Source organism: Triticum urartu, chromosome 1 (genome assembly GCF_003073215.2).
Source record: "Triticum urartu cultivar G1812 chromosome 1, Tu2.1, whole genome shotgun sequence".
Classification (NCBI taxonomy): Eukaryota; Viridiplantae; Streptophyta; class Magnoliopsida; order Poales; family Poaceae; genus Triticum; species Triticum urartu.
In genome coordinates, this window is record NC_053022.1 from 293,128,653 (window position 1) to 293,147,401 (window position 18,749).

Genomic DNA, 18,749 nt, shown 5'->3' on the forward strand with positions numbered 1-18,749 from the left:
CTCGCGATATGTGCGGAACTGGTTGAGAAAAGTGGTTCGAATAATAACCGGGCCATGGCGTGATGTCATGCTGTCAAAACGTGTCAACAGATTAGATTTATGGAAATATTATTCTCTCTACGGTGGTATGTGGAACTTATTTTGCAGGGTCGGACACTATCCTTGTATTCAAACTCTTACATGGTGTATTCGGAGGAGGAACCCACCTTGCAATGCCGAAGACAACACTGCGCGCCGGACTCATCGTCATTGAAGCCTGGTTCAGGGGCTACTGAGGGAGTCCTGGATTAGGGGGTCTCTGGACAGCCGGCCTATATCCTTTGGCCGGACTGTTGGACTATGAAGATACGAGATTGAAGACTTCGTCCCATGTCCGGATGGGACTCTACTTGGCATGGAAGGCAAGCTAGGCAATATGGATATGTATATCTCCTCCTTTGTAACCGACCTTGTGTAACCCTAGCCCCCTCCGGTGTCTATATAAACCGGAGGGTTTTAGTCCATAGGACAACATACAATCATACCATAGGCTAGCTTCTAGGGTTTAGCCTCTTTGATCTCGTGTTAGATCAACTCTTGTAATACTCATATCATCAAGAACAATCAAGCAGGACGTAGCGTATTACCTTCATCAAGAGGGCCCGAACCTGGGTAAACATCGTGTCCCCTGCCTCCTATTACCATCCGCCTTAGACGCACAGTTCGGGACCCCCTACCCGAGATCCGCCGGTTTTGACACCAACAGCATCGCATCTGCGGTGCTTGGACGAACCGTTTGAGGGAACCGCGAGGTGCCGTTCGCGGGAGATCACCGTTCACGGGTCTTTGTTGTTCGCGGGAGATCGGCTACACGCATCACCAACTCTACTTCTGCTGCGGTGACTGCGCGTCTAGTGGTAAACTCGATCTCGTGATCTATTTCCAGCAGCATGATCTTGGGTGCGCGGTAGAGAATTTTATTTGGCGCTAGCGTAGCGTACCGCGTGTTCCAACAATTCCGATCATAATGAACCAGATGCATAGGATAAAACTTCTGATGAAATTCCAACTTCAATCGGTTGTAGTTCCAAGTCCCAATATCATCGCATAGCCTATACCATGTCAATGCCTTCTCCTTAAATGATAAAGGAAAGACCTTCTTCTTGACTTCATCGTCGGGCAAACCGGCAAGCTTAAATAATCCATAAACTTCATCCACATAGATTAGATGCATATCAGGATGTAAGGTTCCATCTCCTGCATAAGGATTAGCTAGCAGTTTCTCTATCATACCCGAAGGAATATCATAATACATATTTTCAATAGGTTCAGTAGTTTTAGGGGCAACTCTTTTCTCTTCCGGTCAGGGTGAAGATACCCCGAACAAACCCCTCAAAGGATTATTTTCCATAGCAATAAGTGACAGTCAATTTCAGCACACTATATAATTTTTTCCTTACCAAAGGCACTTCACTCCCCAGCAATGGTGCCAGAAAAGTGTCTTGATGACCCATGAGTATAGGGGATTTATCATAGTCCTTTCGATCAGTAAGAGTGTCAAACCCAACGAGGAGCAGAAGGAAATGACAAGCGGTTTTCAGCAAGGTATTCTCTGCAAGCACTGAAATTATCGGTAACAGATAGTTTTGTGATAAGATAATTCGTAATGGGTACCAAGTAAAAAGTGTAACAAAGGTGCAACAAGGTGGCCCAATCCTTTTTGTAGCAAAGGAGAAGCCTGGATGAACTCTTATATAAAGCAAAGCGCTCCCGAGGACACATGGAAATTACTGTCAAGTTAGTTTTCATCATGCTCATATGATTCACGTTCATTACTATGATAATTTGATATGTGGGTGGACCGGTGCTTGGGTGTTGTCCTTACTTGGACAAGCCTCCCACTTATGATTAACCCCTCTCGCAAGAATGTGCAACTACGAAAGAAGAATTAAGATAAATCTAACCATAGCATGAAACATGTGGATCCAAATCAGCCCCTTACAAAGCAACGCATAAACTAGGGTTTAAGCTTCTATCACTCTAGCAACCCATCATCTACTTATTACTTCCCAATGACTTCCCCTAGGCCCAAATCATGGTGAAGTGTCATGTAGTCAACGTTCACATAACACCACTAGAGGAAAGACAACATACATCTCATTAAAATATTGAACGAATACCAAATTCACATGATTACTTATAACAAGACTTCTCCCATGTCCTCAGGAATAAACGTACCTACTCACAAAGCATATTCATGTTCATAATCATAGGGGTATTGAATATCATTAAGGATATGAACATATGATATTCCACCAAATAAACCAACTAGCATCAACTACAAGGAGTAACCAACACTACTAGCAACCCGCAGGTACCAGTCTGAGGTTTTGAGACAAAGATCAGATATAATAGATGAACTAGGGTTTGAGAGGAGATGGTGGCGGTGAAGATGTTGATGGAGATTTCCCCCCTCCCGATGAGAGGATCATTGGTGATGACGATGGCTTCGATTTCCCCCTCCCGGAGGGAAGTTTCCCCGGTAAAACAGCTCCGTGGAGCCCTAGATTGCTTCTGCCCAGGTTCTGCCTCGAGACGGCGGCGCTTCATCCCGAAACCTTTCTTATGATTTTTTTTCAGGTCAAAACCCCCCATATAGCAAGAGATGGGCACTGGAGACCTGCCAGGGGGCCCACAAGCCCTAGGAGCACGCCTAGGGGGTAGGGCGCGCCCCTAGGCTTATGGCCACCTGGTGGGTCCCCTCTAGTATTTTCTTCACCCAATATTTTTTATATATTCCAAAATAATTCTTCGTAAATTTTAGGACTTTTGGAGTTGTGCAGAATAGGTCTCTCAGATTTGCTCCTTTCCGGTCCAGAATTCCAACTGTCGGCATACTCCCTCTTTGTGTAAACCTTGTAAAATAAGAGAGAACGGCGTAAGTGTACCATAATGTGTATTGATAGCCCATAATGCAATAAATATAAATATAAAAGCATGATGCAAAATGGACGTATCAGCGCTCACCGTCGACGGTGTCCACTTCGTCATCAAGCCGTGGCACGAGGGCGACCACACCATGCTCCACGACTACATGTTGCACGTCCGGGTTGTCATTGAGAAGATGCTGATACATCCATTTTGCATCATGATTTTATATCGATATTTATTGCATTATGGATTGTTATTTAACTTTATGTCACAATACTTATGGCTATTCTCTCTTATTTTACAAGGTTTACATAAGGAGGGAGAATGACGGCAGCTGGAATTCTAGGCTGGAAAAGGAGCAAATATTAGAGACCTATTCTGTGCAACTCCAAAAGTCCTGAAACTCCACGGAACATCTTAAAATAAATAAAGAAAAATCCTCGCCAAATATGAAGGCCAGGGGGGCCACACCCTGCTCACGAGGGTGGGGGGCGCCCCCCCCTAGGGCGCGCCCCCTACCTCGTGGGCCCCCTGGTGGCTCTCCGACGTCCATCTTCTCCTATATGAAGTCTTTCGATGAGAAAAAAATAGAGAGGAACTTTTCGGGACGAGACTCCGCCGCCACGAGGCAGAACCTTGGCGGAACCAATCTAGAGCTCCGGCAGAGCTGTTCTGCCGGGGATACTTCCCTCCGTGAGGGGGAAATCATCACCATCATCATCACCAACGCTCCTCTCATCGGAAGAGGGCAATCTCCATCAACATCTTCACCAGCACCATCTCATCTCCAAACCCTAGTTCATCTCTTGTATCCAATTCTTGTATCAAAGTCTGGGATTGGTGCTAGTAGGTTGCTAATAGTGTTGATTACTCCTTGTAGTTGATGCTAATTGGTTTATTTGGTGGAAGATCATATGTTCAGATCCTATATGCATATTATTACCCCTCTAATTATGAACATGAATATGCTTTGTGAGTAATTACATTTGTTCCTGAGGACAAGGGAGAAGTCTTGCTATTAGTAGTCATGTGAATTTGGTATTCGTTTGATATTTTGATAAGATGTATGTTCTCTAGCCTCTAGTGGTGTTATGTGAACGTCGACTACATAACACTTCACCATTATTTGGGCCTAGAGGAAGGCATTGGGAAGTAATAAGTAGATGATGGGTTGCTAGAGTGACAGAAGCTTAAACCCTAGTTTATGTGTTGCTTCGTAAGGGGCTGATTTGGATCTATATGTTTCATGCTATGGTTAGGTTTACCTTAATACTTTTGTTGTAGTTGCGGATGCTTGCAGTAGAGGTTAATCATAAGTGGGATGCTTGTTCAAGTAAGAACAACACCCAAGCACCGGTCCACCCACATATCAAATTATGAAAGTATCGAACACGAATCATATGAACGTGATGAAAACTATCTTGACAATATTCCCATGTGTCCTCGGGAGCGCTTTTCCTATTATAAGAGTTTATTTCGGCTTGTACTTTGCTACAAAAAGGATTGGGCCACCTTGCTGCACTTTGTTTACTTTTGTTACTTGTTGCTCGTTACAATTTATCTTATCACAAAACTATCTGTTACCACTTATCTCAGTACTTGCAGAGAATACCTTGCTGAAAACCACTTATCATTTCTTTCTACTCCTCGTTGGGTTCGACACTCTTACTTATCGAAAGGACTACGGTAGATCCCCTATACTTGTGGGTCATCTAGACTCTTTTCTGGCGCCATTGCCGGGGAGTGTAGCGCCTTTGGTAGGTGGAATTTGGTAAGGAAAAATTTATATAGTGTGCTGAAATTTACTGTCACTTGTTACTATGGAAAGTAATTCTCTGAGGGGCTTGTTCGGGGTATCTTCACCCCGTCCAGTAGAGCAAAGAGTTTCTCCTCAACCTACTGAACCTATTGAAAATGAAACTCCTTTTGAATTTCCTTCGGGTATGATGGAAAAACTGCTAGCTAACCCTTTTACAGGAGATGGAACAAAGCATCCTGATGAGCACTTAATATATGTGGATGAAGTTTGTGGATTATTTAAGCTTGCAGGTATACCCGATGATGTTGCTAAGAAGAAGGTCTTCCCTTTATCTTTGAAGGGAGACGCATTGATATGGAATAGACTATGTGATGATATGAAATCATGGAACTATAAAAGATTGAAATTGGAATTTCATCAAAAGTATTACCCTATGCATCTTGTTCATCGTGATCGCAATTATATATACGATTTTTGGCCTCGCGAAGGAGAAAGCATCGCTCAAGCTTGGGGGAGGCTTAAATCAATGTTATATTCATGCCCCAATCATGAGCTCTCGAGAGAAATAATTATGCAAAGTTTTTATGCTCGGCTTTCTGAAAACAATCGCACCATGCTCGATACTTCTTGTGCTGGCTCTTTTATGATGAAGACTATTGAATTCAGATGGAATTTATTGGATAGAATTAAACGCAACTCTGAAGATTGGGACCTCGACGAAGGTAAGGAGTCAGGTATGACACCTAAGTTTGATTGTGTTAAATCTTTTATGGATACCGATATTTTCCGTAAGTTTAGCACTAAATATGGACTTGACTCTGAGATAGTAGCTTCTTTCTGTGAATCTTTTGCTACTTATGTTGATCCCCCTAAGGAGAAGTGGTTTAAATATCATCCTCCCATAGAATTAAAAGTAGCTGCACCTATTAAAGTTGAAGAAAAGATTGTCACTTATAATGATCCTATTGTTCCTACTTCTTAGGTTGAGAAACCACCTTTCCCTGTTAGAATAAAGGATCATGCTAAAGCTTCAACTGTTGTTCGTAAAAGCAATATTAGAACTTATACACCTCATGAGCAAGTTAAAGTAGAACCTAATATTGCTATTGTTAAAGATCTCTTGTCTGATAATATTGATGGGCATGTTATTCAGTTCGAAGGTGAAACTGCTAGAATTGCTAAACCTTGTGATAAAGATAAACATAGACCTGTGGTAGGCGTGCCTGTTATTTCTGTTAAAATAGGAGATCATTGTTATCATGGCTTATGTGATATGGGTGCTAGTGCTAGTGCAATACCTATTGACTTATACAAAGAAATTATGCATGACATTGCACCTGTTGAGTTAGAAGAAATTGATGTTACTATTAAACTTGCTAATAGAGATACTATTTCACCAATGGGAATTGTTAGAGATGTTGAAGTCTTGTGTGGGAAAACTAAATATCCTGCTGATTTTCTTGTTCTTGGTTCCCCACAAGATAGCTTTTGTCCCATTATATTTGGTAGACCCTTCTTAAATACTGTCAATGCTACCATAGATTGCACAAAGAATGTTGTTATTGTTGGCTTGGATGATATGGTTCATGATTTTAATTTCTCTAAATTTAGTAAACAACATCGCGAGGAAGAATTACCTGGTAAGGATGAAATTATTGGTCTTGCTTCTATTGTCGTACCTCCTAGTGATCCTTTAGAACACTATTGGCTAGACCATGAAAACGATATGTTCATGAATGAAAGAAGGGAAATAGATGAAGTATTCTTTAAACAGGAACCTACCCTGCAACACAATTTGCCTGCTGAAATTTTAGGGGATCCTCCTCCACCCAAGGGTGATCCCGTGTTTGAGCTTAAAACTTTGCTCGATAATCTTAAATATGCTTATCTTGATGAAAAGAAGATATATCCTGTTATTATTAGTGCTAACCTTACAGAGTATGAAGAAGAAAGATTATTGAAAACTCTGAAGAAGCACCGTGCTGCTATTGGATATACTCTTGATGATCTTAAGGGCATTAGTCCCACTCTATGTCAACATAAAATAAATTTGGAAGCAGATGCCAAACCAGTTCGTGATCCTCAACGACGTCTGAATCCTAAAATGAAAGAAGTGGTAAGAAAAGAAATACTCAAGCTTCTGGAGGCGGGTATAATCTATCCCGTTGCTGATAGTCAGTGGGTAAGTCCTGCCCATTGTGTCTCTAAGAAGGGAGGTATTACTGTTGTTCCTAATGATAAAGATGAATTGATTCCACAAAGAATTATCACAGGTTATAGGATGGTAATTGATTTCCGCAAATTAAATAAAGCTACCAAGAAAGATCATTACCCCTTACCTTGTATTGATCAAATGCTAGAAAGATTATGCAAACATACACACTATTGCTTTCTAGATGGTTATTCTGGTTTCTCTAAAATACCTGTGTCGGCTAGAGATCAATCAAAGGCTACTTTTACATGTCCTTTTGGTACTTTTGCTTATAAACATATGCCTTTTGGTCTATGTAATGCACCTGCTACCTTTCAAAGATGCATGATGGCTATATTCTCTGACTTTTGTGAAAAGATTTGTGAGGTTTTCATGGACGATTTTTTCGTCTATGGTTCCTCTTTTGATGATTGCTTGAGCAATCTTGATTGAGTTTTGCAGAGATGTGAAGAAACTAATCTTGTCTTGAATTGGGAAAAGTGCCACTTTATGGTTAATGAAGGTATTGTCTTGGGGCATAAAGTTTCTGAAAGAGGTATTGAAGTTGATAAAGCCAAGGTCGATGCTATTGAAAAGATGCCATGTCCCAAGGACATCAAAGGTATAAGAAGTTTCCTTGGTCACGCCGGATTTTACAGGAGGTTCATTAAGGACTTCTCAAAAAATTCTCGGCCTCTGACTAATTTATTGCAAAAAGATATACCATTTGTCTTTGATGATGATTGTGTAGAAGCATTTGAAACACTTAAGAAAGCATTAGTCTCTGCACCAGTTGTTCAGCCACCTGATTGGAATTTACCCTTTGAAATTATGTGTGATGCTAGTGATTATGCTGTAGGTGTTGTTCTAGGGCAAAGAGTTGATAAGAAATTAAATGTTATTCATTATGCTAGTAAGACTCTAGACAATGCTCAAAGAAATTATGCTACTACTGAAAAAGAGCTTTTAGTAGTTGTATTTGCTTGTGATAAGTTCAGACCTTATATTGTTGATTCTAAAGTAACTATTCACACTGATCATGCTGCTATTAAATACCTTATGGAAAAGAAAGATGCTAAACCTAGACTTATTAGATGGGTTCTCTTGCTACAAGAATTTGATTTGCATATTGTTGATAGAAAGGGAACTGAGAACCCCGTTGTAGACAACTTGTCTAGGTTAGAGAATGTTCTTGATGACCCACTACCTATTAATGATAGCTTTCATGATGAACAATTAAATGTTATAAGTACTTCTTGTAGTACCCCATGGTATGCTGATTATGCTAATTATATTGTTGCTAAGTTTATACCACCTAGCTTCACATACCAGCAAAAGAAAAAGGTTTTCTATGATTTAAGACATTACTTTTGGGATGACCCACATCTTTATAAAGAAGGAGTAGATGGTGTTATTAGACATTCTGTACCTGAGCATGAACAGGAACAGATCCTACGCAAGTGTCATTCCGAGGCTTATGGAGGACACCACGCTGGAGATAGAACTGCACATATGGTATTGCAATCTGGTTTTTATTGGCCTACTCTCTTCAAGGATGCCCGTAAGTGTGTCTTGTCTTGTGATGAATGTCAAAGAATTGGTAATATTAGTAGACGTCAAGAAATGCCTATGAATTATTCTCTTGTTATTGAACCGTTTGATGTTTGGGGCTTTGATTATATGGGACCTTTTCCTGCCTCTAATGGATACACACATATTTTAGTTGCTGTTGATTACGTTACTAAGTGGGTAGAAGCTATTCCAACTAGTAGTGCTGATCATAACACTTCTATTAAAATGCTTAAGGAAGTTATTTTCCCGAGGTTTGGAGTCCCTAGATATTTAATGACTGATGGTGGTTCACACTTTATTCATGGTGCTTTCCGTAAAATGCTTGCTAAATATGATGTTAATCATAGAATTGCATCTCCTTATCACCCTCGGTCTAGTGGTCAAGTAGAGTTGAGCAATAGAGAGCTCAAATTAATTTTGCAAAAGACTGTTAATAGGTCTAGAAAGAATTGGTCTAAGAAATTTGATGATGCATTATGGGCTTATAGAACTGCATACAAAAATCCTATGGGTATGTCTCCGTATAAAATGGTTTATGGAAAAGCATGTCACTTACCTCTCGAACTAGAACATAAGGCATATTGGGCTATTAAAGAGCTCAACTATGATTTCAAACTTGCCGGTGAAAAGAGGTTATTTGATATTAGCTCACTCGATGAATGGATAACCCAAGCTTATGAAAATGCCAAGTTGTTTAAAGAAAAAGTTAAAAGATGGCATGAAAAAAGGATACAAAAGCGTGAGTTTAATGTAGGTGATTATGTATTGCTATACAACTCTCGTTTAAGATTTTTTGCAGGAAAACTTCTCTCTAAATGGGAAGGCCCCTATGTTATCGAAGAGGTCTATCGTTCCGGTGCCATAAAGATCAACAACTTTGAAGGCACAAATCCTAAGGTGGTAAACGGTCAAAGAATTAAACATTATATCTCATGTAATCCCATAAATGTTGAAACCAGTATTATTGGAACCGTAACCCCGGAGGAATACATAAGGGACACTTTCCGGAACGTTTCAGACTCCGAAAAGGAATAGGTATGTGGTACGATAAGTAAACCGACTCCAAAACAATTTTAAGGCAATATTTCTCCGGTTTGGAATATTTAGAAAAATAGAAAAATAAGTAGCAGTCCGGGAAGGACACGAGGGCCCCACGAGGGTGGTGGGCGCGCCCCCTACCTCGTGAGCACCTCGTGTGCCTTCCGGACTCCGTTTTCTTGCACGTTACGTATTTTGGTCGGTAAAAATTCATTATATAACCTCCCGAAGGTTTTGACTCCCGTATCATGCAAATATCCTCTGTTTTCGTTTCGAGCTGCCCCGTTGCAGATTAAATGAACATGTCTTCCCAGGATTCGGAAGGAGAAAGCTATGTGGATGATTACTTAGCAAATCCAAAGGTCTATGGAGATGTGGAACATGATGGATGGACCACGGAGGAAGAAGAGGACTATGAACCCAAGGGGAAGGAGGAGACGAGCTCAGATGAAGATGAAGCACCATTACCTCAACCTGGGGACATGCACGTGGAGTTCAAAAAGTCAAGTCTCCCTGATAGGGTAAAGAAACCCAAGTTCGAGTTTATCCCTTTTCGTCTCTTGCAGGAAAATAAGCAGGACCTATGCAAAAAGATATTAACCCTGGAGTGGGAGATTGATGATCTGAGAGATCAAAATGCCGTCCTCAAGCGCAAATTAAGGGAGAAGCCTAAGCCATGAACTAAGCCAACATCACCGCCACCTTCTTCACCGACAAAGGAGACATAATCACATGGGTATGGGCACTCCCCTTGGCAACTGCCAAGCTTGGGGGAGGTGCCCTGGTATCGTATCACCATCACACCTCCTATCTTTATCGTTTTTCTTAGTTTGATCCTATTAGTAGTATCTTGATCTAGTAGAATAAAGTTTATGGCATGATCTAGTTTTGAGTTTGCTTTATGATCTCTCTTTGTAATCGAGTCCGTGAGCTATATATAATAAAGATTAGTGTTGAGTTAAGGGCTTGATTATTTTGCCATGATCTTGGGTGAATAAAATAAAGAAGAAAAGAATAAAAAGAAACAAAAAGTTCATATTGATCTTATTGAGAGTAATGACTTCACATAGAAAGAGTATGATGATTAAAAGTTGTTGGGAGTTGGCAGACATAGCTTTGGTCATTGTTGCAATTAATAGGAAGTAATAAGGAAAGAGAGGTTTTCACATATAGATATATTATCATTGACATCTTTTATGATTGGGAGCACTCATTAAAATATGACATGCTAAAGGGTTGATGTTGGACAAGGAAGACAACGTAATGAGTTATGTCCTTCTTAAATCTGAGATAAAGTATGTTGTCATGGATCCTCTAACTTGTTGAGCTTGCCTTTCCCCCTCATGCTAGCCAAATTCTCAGCACCAAGTAGAAATACTACTTGTGCTTCCAAATACCCTTAAACCAGTTTTGCCATGAGAGTCCACCATATCTACCTATGGATTGAGTAAGATCCTTCAAGTAAGTTGTCATCGGTGCAAAGCAATAAAAATTGCTCTAAATATGTATGATTAATTGGTGTGGGAGAAATAAGCTTTATACGATCTTGTGATGTGGAAGTAATAAAAGCGACGGACTGCATAATAAAGGTTCATATCACAAGGGGCAATATAAAGTGACGTTCTTTTGCATTGAGATTTTGTGCATCCAACCATAAAAGCGCATGGCAACCTCTGCTTCCCTCTGCGAAGGGCCTATCTTTTATTATTATCTTCTACCTTATGCAAGAGTCATGGTGATCTTCACCTTTTCTTTTTTTCATTTTATCCTTTGGCAAGCTCAGCATGTTGGAAAGAACATGATATATATATATATATCTAATTGGATGTAGGGGAGCATGAACCATTATTGTTGAAATTACCCTTGAGGTAAAAGGTTGTGGGGCAAAACTATAAGCCCCTATCTTTCTCTGTGTCCGATTAAAACTCCGTAACCACAAGTATTGCGTGAGTGTTAGCAATTATGGAGGACTAAATGATAGTTGAGTATGTGGACTTGCTTTTTAGCTCTGACATAGACTCTTTCCGATGTTATGATAAATTGCAATTGCTTCAATGACTGAGATTATAGTTTGTTAGAGCCCAATAAGGTTTATGATTTACACTTTTGCATTGTGAATAGATCATCACTTGAACATAAGTAATCATATGACAAAATCCATATATGTTGCTGTTATGAGAATAATCATGATGCCTTCATGTCCGTTTTTTATTTTTATCGACGCCTCTACCTCTAAACATGAGGACATATTTATTGTTATCGGCTTTTCGCTTGAGGACAAGCGAGGTCTAAGCTTGGGGGAGTTGAAACGTCCATTTTGCATCATGCTTTTATATCGATATTTATTGCATTATGGATTGTTATTTCACTTTATGTCACAATACTTATGGATATTCTCTCTTATTTTACAAGGTTTACATAAGGAGGGAGAATGCCGGCAGCTGGAATTCTGCGCTGGAAAAGGAGCAAATATTAGAGACCTATTCTGCGCAACTCCAAAAGTCATGAAACTCCACGGAACATCTTAAAATAAATATAAAAAATCCTTGCCAAAGATGAAGGCCAGGGGGCCCACACCCTGCTCACAAGGGTGGGGGACGCCCCCCCCTAGGGCGCGCCCCCTACCTCGTGGGCCCCCTGGTGGCTCTCCGATGTCCATCTTCTCCTATATGAAGTCTTTCCATGAGAAAAAAATAGAGAGGAACTTTTCGGGACGAGACTCTGCCGCCACGAGGCGGAACCTTGGCGGAACCAATCTAGAGCTCCGGCAGAGCTGTTCTGCCGGGGATACTTCCCTCCGGGAGGGGGAAATCATCACCAACGCTCCTCTCATTGGGAGAGGGCAATCTCCATCAACATCTTCACCAGAACCATCTCATCTCCAAACCCTAGTTCATCTCTTATATCCAATTCTTGTCTCAAAGTTCGGGATTGGTGCTAGTAGGTTGCTAGTAGTGTTGATTACTCCTTGTAGTTGATGCTAATTGGTTTATTTGGTGGAAGATCATATGTTCAGATCCTATATGCATATTATTACCCCTCTAATTATGAACATGAATATGCTTTGTGAGTACTTACGTTTGTTCCTGAGGACAAGGGAGAAGTCTTGCTATTAGTAGTCATGTGAATTTGGTATTCGTTTGATATTTTGATAAGATGTATGTTGTCTAGCCTCTAGTGGTGTTATGTGAACGTCGACTACATAACACTTCACCATTATTTGGGCCTAGATGAAGGCATTTGGAAGTAATAAGTAGATGATGGGTTGCTAGAGTGACAGAAGCTTAAACCCTAGTTTATGTGTTGCTTCATAAGGGGCTGATTTGGATCTATATGTTTCATGCTATGGTTAGGTTTACCTTAATACTTTTGTTGTAGTTGCGGATGCTTGCAGTAGAGGTTAATCATAAGTGGGATGCTTGTTCAAGTAAGAACAACACCCAAGCACCGGTCCACCCACATATCAAATTATGAAAGTATCGAACGCGAATCATATGAACGTGATGAAAACTAGCTTGACGATATTCCCATGTGTCCTCGGGAGCGCTTTTCCTATTATAAGAGTTTGTTTTGGCTTGTCCTTTGCTACAAAAAGGATTGGGCCACCTTGCTGCACTTCGTTTACTTTTGTTACTTGTTGCTCGTTACAATTTATCCTATCACAAAACTATCTGTTACCACTTATTTCAGTACTTGCAGAGAATACCTTGCTGAAAACCGCTTATCATTTCCTTCTGCTCCTCGTTGGGTTCGACACTCTTACTTATCGAAAGGACTACGATAGATCCCCTATACTTGTGTGTCATTAGATGCCCATGTAGTTCTGGTCACGGCGGGGGCCGAGAAGGTGCTCGGCAAGAACTGCATCGTCGACCGGCTGGACAGCCACACGCACAAGCGGGGCCACATGAAGACATTCGCGTGCTGGACATGGGTGTGGGGCGTCGCTCACATCCCGATCAGGCTCACGCTCTGGAGGGCACCCCGTGCTGCCAGTCGCGTCAACGCCATGCTTGGCTTCTCGCCGTCGAGCTGCGATGGGGCGCCATCATCGCGCGTCTGGCAACACGACATGCTGATCCATGTGGACCGAGTCGAGGACTGGTCACCGCCCTCGTCGCGTTCATCTCACTCCGCGCAGAGCGGTCTGCCTTCCTCCGACTCCGACAAGGGCTGGCCCATGCCCGCTATCTGGCCTGGCACGTGGGTCATGCACGTCGAGGATGGGCAGGGCCAGCCCTGGCGCCACCCCGTGGTTGTGGCCGTTCGGGCTATGGAGGGTTGCAGCTGGGGGCGCACCGCGACGACGACGACCGTGACGGCCGGCGGGATGGCCGCCGCTCTTGGAAAGACGCTCTGCTCCGCCATGTCCACTCTGGTGTGCAGCAGCCTCAGAAGGAACCCCCCGTGCCTTCCCTGGCGGCGATCGAGCTCCCACCACCGTCGCCCCCCTACGGCGGCAACTGCTGATGGGTTCGACGGCTTCTTCGACATGGAGCGCGTGGCCCTGCCTCCACCGCCACCTCCAGATCGCCTGCTGATACGTCTCCAACGTATCTATAATTTTTTATTGTTGCATGCTATTATATTATCTGTTTTGGATGTTTTATATGCATTTATATGTTGTTTTATATTATTTTTGGGACTAACCTATTAACCTAGAGCCCAGTGCCAGTTTCTGTTTTTTCCTTGTTTTTGAGTTTTACAGAAAAGGAATACCAAACGGAGTCCAACGAGCTGAAACTTTACAACGATTTTTTATGGACCGGAAGAAGCCCACGAAGTATCGGAGATGGACCACAGGAGCCACGAGGCATCCACAAGGGTGCCCCCCTCCTTGCCGCTGCCTCGTGGACCCCCTGACTTGAAATCGACGCCAAAAATTCCTATAAATCCAGAAACCCCCAGAAAGAAACCTAGATCGGGAGTTCCGCCACCACAAGCCTCTGTAGCCACAAAAAACCAATCGGGAGCCCGTTCTGGCACCCTGCCGGAGGGGGAAACCATCACTGGTGGCCATCTTCATCATCTCGGTGGTCCCCATGACGAGGAGGGAGTAGTTCACCCTTCGAGGCTGAGGGTATGTACTAGTAGCTATGTATTTGATCTCTCTCTCTCTCTCGTGTTCTTAATATGGCATGATCTTAATGTACCGTGAGCTTTGTTACTATAGTTGGATCATATGGTGTTTCTTCCCCTCTACCTTCTTTTGAGGAATTGAGTTTTATCTTTGAGGTTTCACTATTATTGGATTGAATACTATTATGGATTTGAGAACACTTGATGTATGTCTTGCGTGGGATACCCGTGGTGACAATGGGGTGTTCTATTGATTCACTTGATGTATGTTTTGGCACTCAATTTACGAATTCTCAAGGTGACATTGGGGTAATCTATGCATAGGGGTTGATGCACGTTTTCATCCTTGTTTCTCCGGTAGGAATCTTGGGGCACTCTTTGAGGTTCTTTATGTTGGATTGAATATTATGAATCTGAAGTTGTTTGATGCATATCGTATAATTGACCCACAGATACTCGTGGTGACATTGGAGTATCTAGGTGACATTAGGGTTGGTTGATGTCTGTCATATGGTGTTATTTTACTATGAACTCTAGGGTTGTTTGTGGCACTTATAGGAATAGCTCAATGGATTTATCAGGAAGAATAACTTTGAGGTGGTTCCGTACCCTACAAGCAATTTAATCTTATGTTCTCCGTGATAGGAACTTTGGAGTGACTTTTGTCGCACATTAAGGGATTGCCATATGATCTAATTATGTTATCATTGTTGAGAGAATTTGCACTGGTGAAAGTATGAACCCTACGCCTTGCTTCCAAGCATTGCAATATCGTTTTCGCTCACTTTTACCACTTGTTACCTTGTTGTTTTTATATTTTCAGATTACAAAAACCTATATCTACCATCCATATTACACTTGTATCACCATCTCTTCGCCGAACTAGTGCAACTATACAATTTACCATTGTATTTGGTGTGTTGGGGACACAAGAGACTCTTTGTTATTTGGTTGCAGGATTGTTTGAGAGAGACCATCTTCATCCTACGCCTCCCACGGACTGATAAACCTTAGGACATCCACTTGAGGGGGATTTGCTACTGTCCTACAGAACTCTATGCTTGGAGGCCCAACACGAGGCTACAAGAAGAAGGTTGCGTAGTAGACATCACGTGCAGATCGCGCTAGAGTCTTCCATCGCCGATGCCCTGGCCGCCCCGCTGTCCTTCAAGGATGCTGAAGGCCATGCTAGTGGGGTCCATGTTGGCTTGCATGGCACCGTCGACGAGACGCTATCTAGCTGCATGCAGCCTGACCTGATCCTGGCCTACCACACTCCCGCGCCCGTGGTGGCCACGAGCCTGCAACTGGGTGCGATGACCCAGCAGGTGCAGCAGCTATAGATCGGAGGACTGCACCATCTCTTCTAGGACGTCCAGGCTCCCATCATCGCTGGTGCTCCATCGCGCAGGCCCTCTGCACCTCCCAAGGCCAGAGTGTCCTCAACCCCTAGTCGCCAGAGTGCACGGCAGGCCGCAGCGGCATCCAAGGTGCCGGTGGCGCAGTGCGCGTCCCTCCTCCTCGTGAAGAAACTTGGCAAACTTGGACAAAAGGAGAAGATGATTATTGTGGTTGATTATTATTTTTTGGTTTTAACTGCATTGGCTTGAATTTAATTATGTTCTGATGGTTTTTTAATCTGTATATCGTGCTAGGGTGCCTATAAAGATGATATTTGTTTTGTGAGGAAACTGGAGTTGTTCGGTGCATGTTTGTGATATCCTTACATATTTTGGTCTTGATGTTAGCAGGTGGTCCTTGTGTGAGCCCCTTGGGAGCTTATATTCCACGATGAAATTGTATAATTGCTGATACAATGTTCACATGGGTCGGTCCACGAATCTCCCACTCGCTCAGCTCGACTCGCTCGCTTAGTAACTATTTTGGCGCCCACTCTACTGCAATCTTATAAAAAGCCACTTATTTTTTTTATTTTTTTGTTAAATCAAAAGATTTTTCTAAACCATGATTTTCTTAAATAGATTTAAAAATGAAAATTTAAAATAAATTTCAAAGATTTTAAAAGGTTCACAGATAACTCTCAGCGATTTAATTCACAACATTTTTATATTGACCTACCGCTTCGACATGCTATCTCTCGTGGAGCCCAGTTATCTTCCACACTACACGGAGGAGACGTACCAAAGAAAAAAATGAACATGGAAGGAACCAGCTGCCCTCACAAAACGTCTATCCCACTGTCACTGGGGTTCCACACACTTTCCATACCCCACAATTCACCAGGAGAGCTCCTGACAAGGGAGCTTAGAGTTTTAGGTGATGTGTGGAATGCTATTGAAGGGGAGGCCATATTTTGGGGTTTCTGGCTACAAGGGTTAATCGCTATATTCCTGATTAATAGCTTGTCATAGCGATAAATCAACCCAACTAATAAATAGCAAAGATAAGGTATAACCTTAGCGGCCACTCAGTGATAAGCGATAAATCAGCCGATAAATTGGTGAATCGGATGATATTTTGAACATTGGTTCAGATATAGGAACTCGTGTTCCTTGACATAACTGCACACCGTCAAGAAGACTTGATAGACCGTGAAACTGAAAGTGAACCAAATAATGCAAATTTGGCCATGTCTAAAGATGTATAGGACAATATTATTGCAACTCTTCATCTACAGTTAGAATATGTTTACTCTCTCTAACACGCATAGGTAATATAAATTGTAAACTACAATCTAATATCTTCAACTACATTATGGTAGGAAGTCATCAACTTGAAGTATGCACTAAGGATATACAGATGGTACATCAAGAGTTTGAACGACTCATGTCTCTTAATTTAGATGTAATGCCAATCTCAAGTACATCAAAGAGAAAGAGGATTCAAGCGGTGAGTCGGCGTACTGTTTTCTGTAAACACTTCTTTAAATTGTATGATTGTCCTTGTATACCCTACCACTGTATATTGCGGCAAATGCATCTACATTTTGGGATTCTTCCATATGTTGTAACCTGGGTATATTTTTTGTGTAGGGAAAGTTAGGATTCTCAAATGATGACCATACTGCAAGTCTTGGGGCCCCAGAAACAACAAACAGATGCAATAAACAATGCTCGGTAGTGCAGCAGGAAGAACTAGTAACTATCGAGCATACCCTGGCAAAGTAGCAGTACGAACTATGAAGAAGGCCCTAGCAGAGCAACAAATAGAAATTGAAGCTATCAAGAAGGCCCTGACAGAGCAACAACAACAATATGAAGCTGTGAAGCATGTCCTTCCATATGCATACCATGATCTTCATTGTTTGAAGATTACCCTTGTAGAGCAGCAAAAAGTACTTGAAGGTATCAAGAAGGCCCTACCAGAATAACATGATGAAATTGAAGGTCTAAAAATGGTACTATTAGACCTCGCATTCGTCTTGAATCTATCAACACTGCCCTTGTAGACCAGCAGGAAAAAACATGCCAAGGAAGATAAAACTTTGGATTTTGAAAAGAGCCTTAATGATCTTGATTGAATGTTTAAGTTCGTCGCCAGGATTGCGTCGCCAGCATCCCATTGATGCAGCTGAACAAACACCCCATTCATACTACTGCGTTCTTTGCTGGTCATGAAACCGTTTCATGTGCCTACTTTTATTTTGTGACTCTTTGCCATGGTTGGTTATTCTAATGTCTTAGTATGTGTGCCAATTCTCAAGTTTGCAATTGAATCACAACAGTGAGAGTTGATCAAATTCAAATTTTGCACAAATTCATATTAAATTTTCAAAATTATGAATTTTGTACAAAATTTCCCGCTAACTGCAATATAAAAAAATCCATCATGTCTAAAAACTATGAAGTCTATGCATGCTGTCACCGGCGTATGGACCCACATGTAAGAAGCCACATCACTCAATGTTTTGACCCACTTCGCAACAGCCATGTCAAAGCCTTATGGGCTCATATGTCAGCACCATTGACCGGTCAAAACTAACGCCCAACTTATTAGTAACGGGCCCCGTTGGTGAAAAAACCATAGTCAGACCCACATGGAAGCAACCACGTCAGCAACTCTTGTGCCCATATGTTAGAATCTATGATCGGTCAAACTGACAACCCGATTACTGGTGACACATTATCATCACAAAAAACAATTTAGGTGAAAAATCGACATATCATAGGTGACTGTTTTAGCCATCACCGAAGATGACCATTCATGACAAGATGGGTTCATCAACTAAGACACGATCTT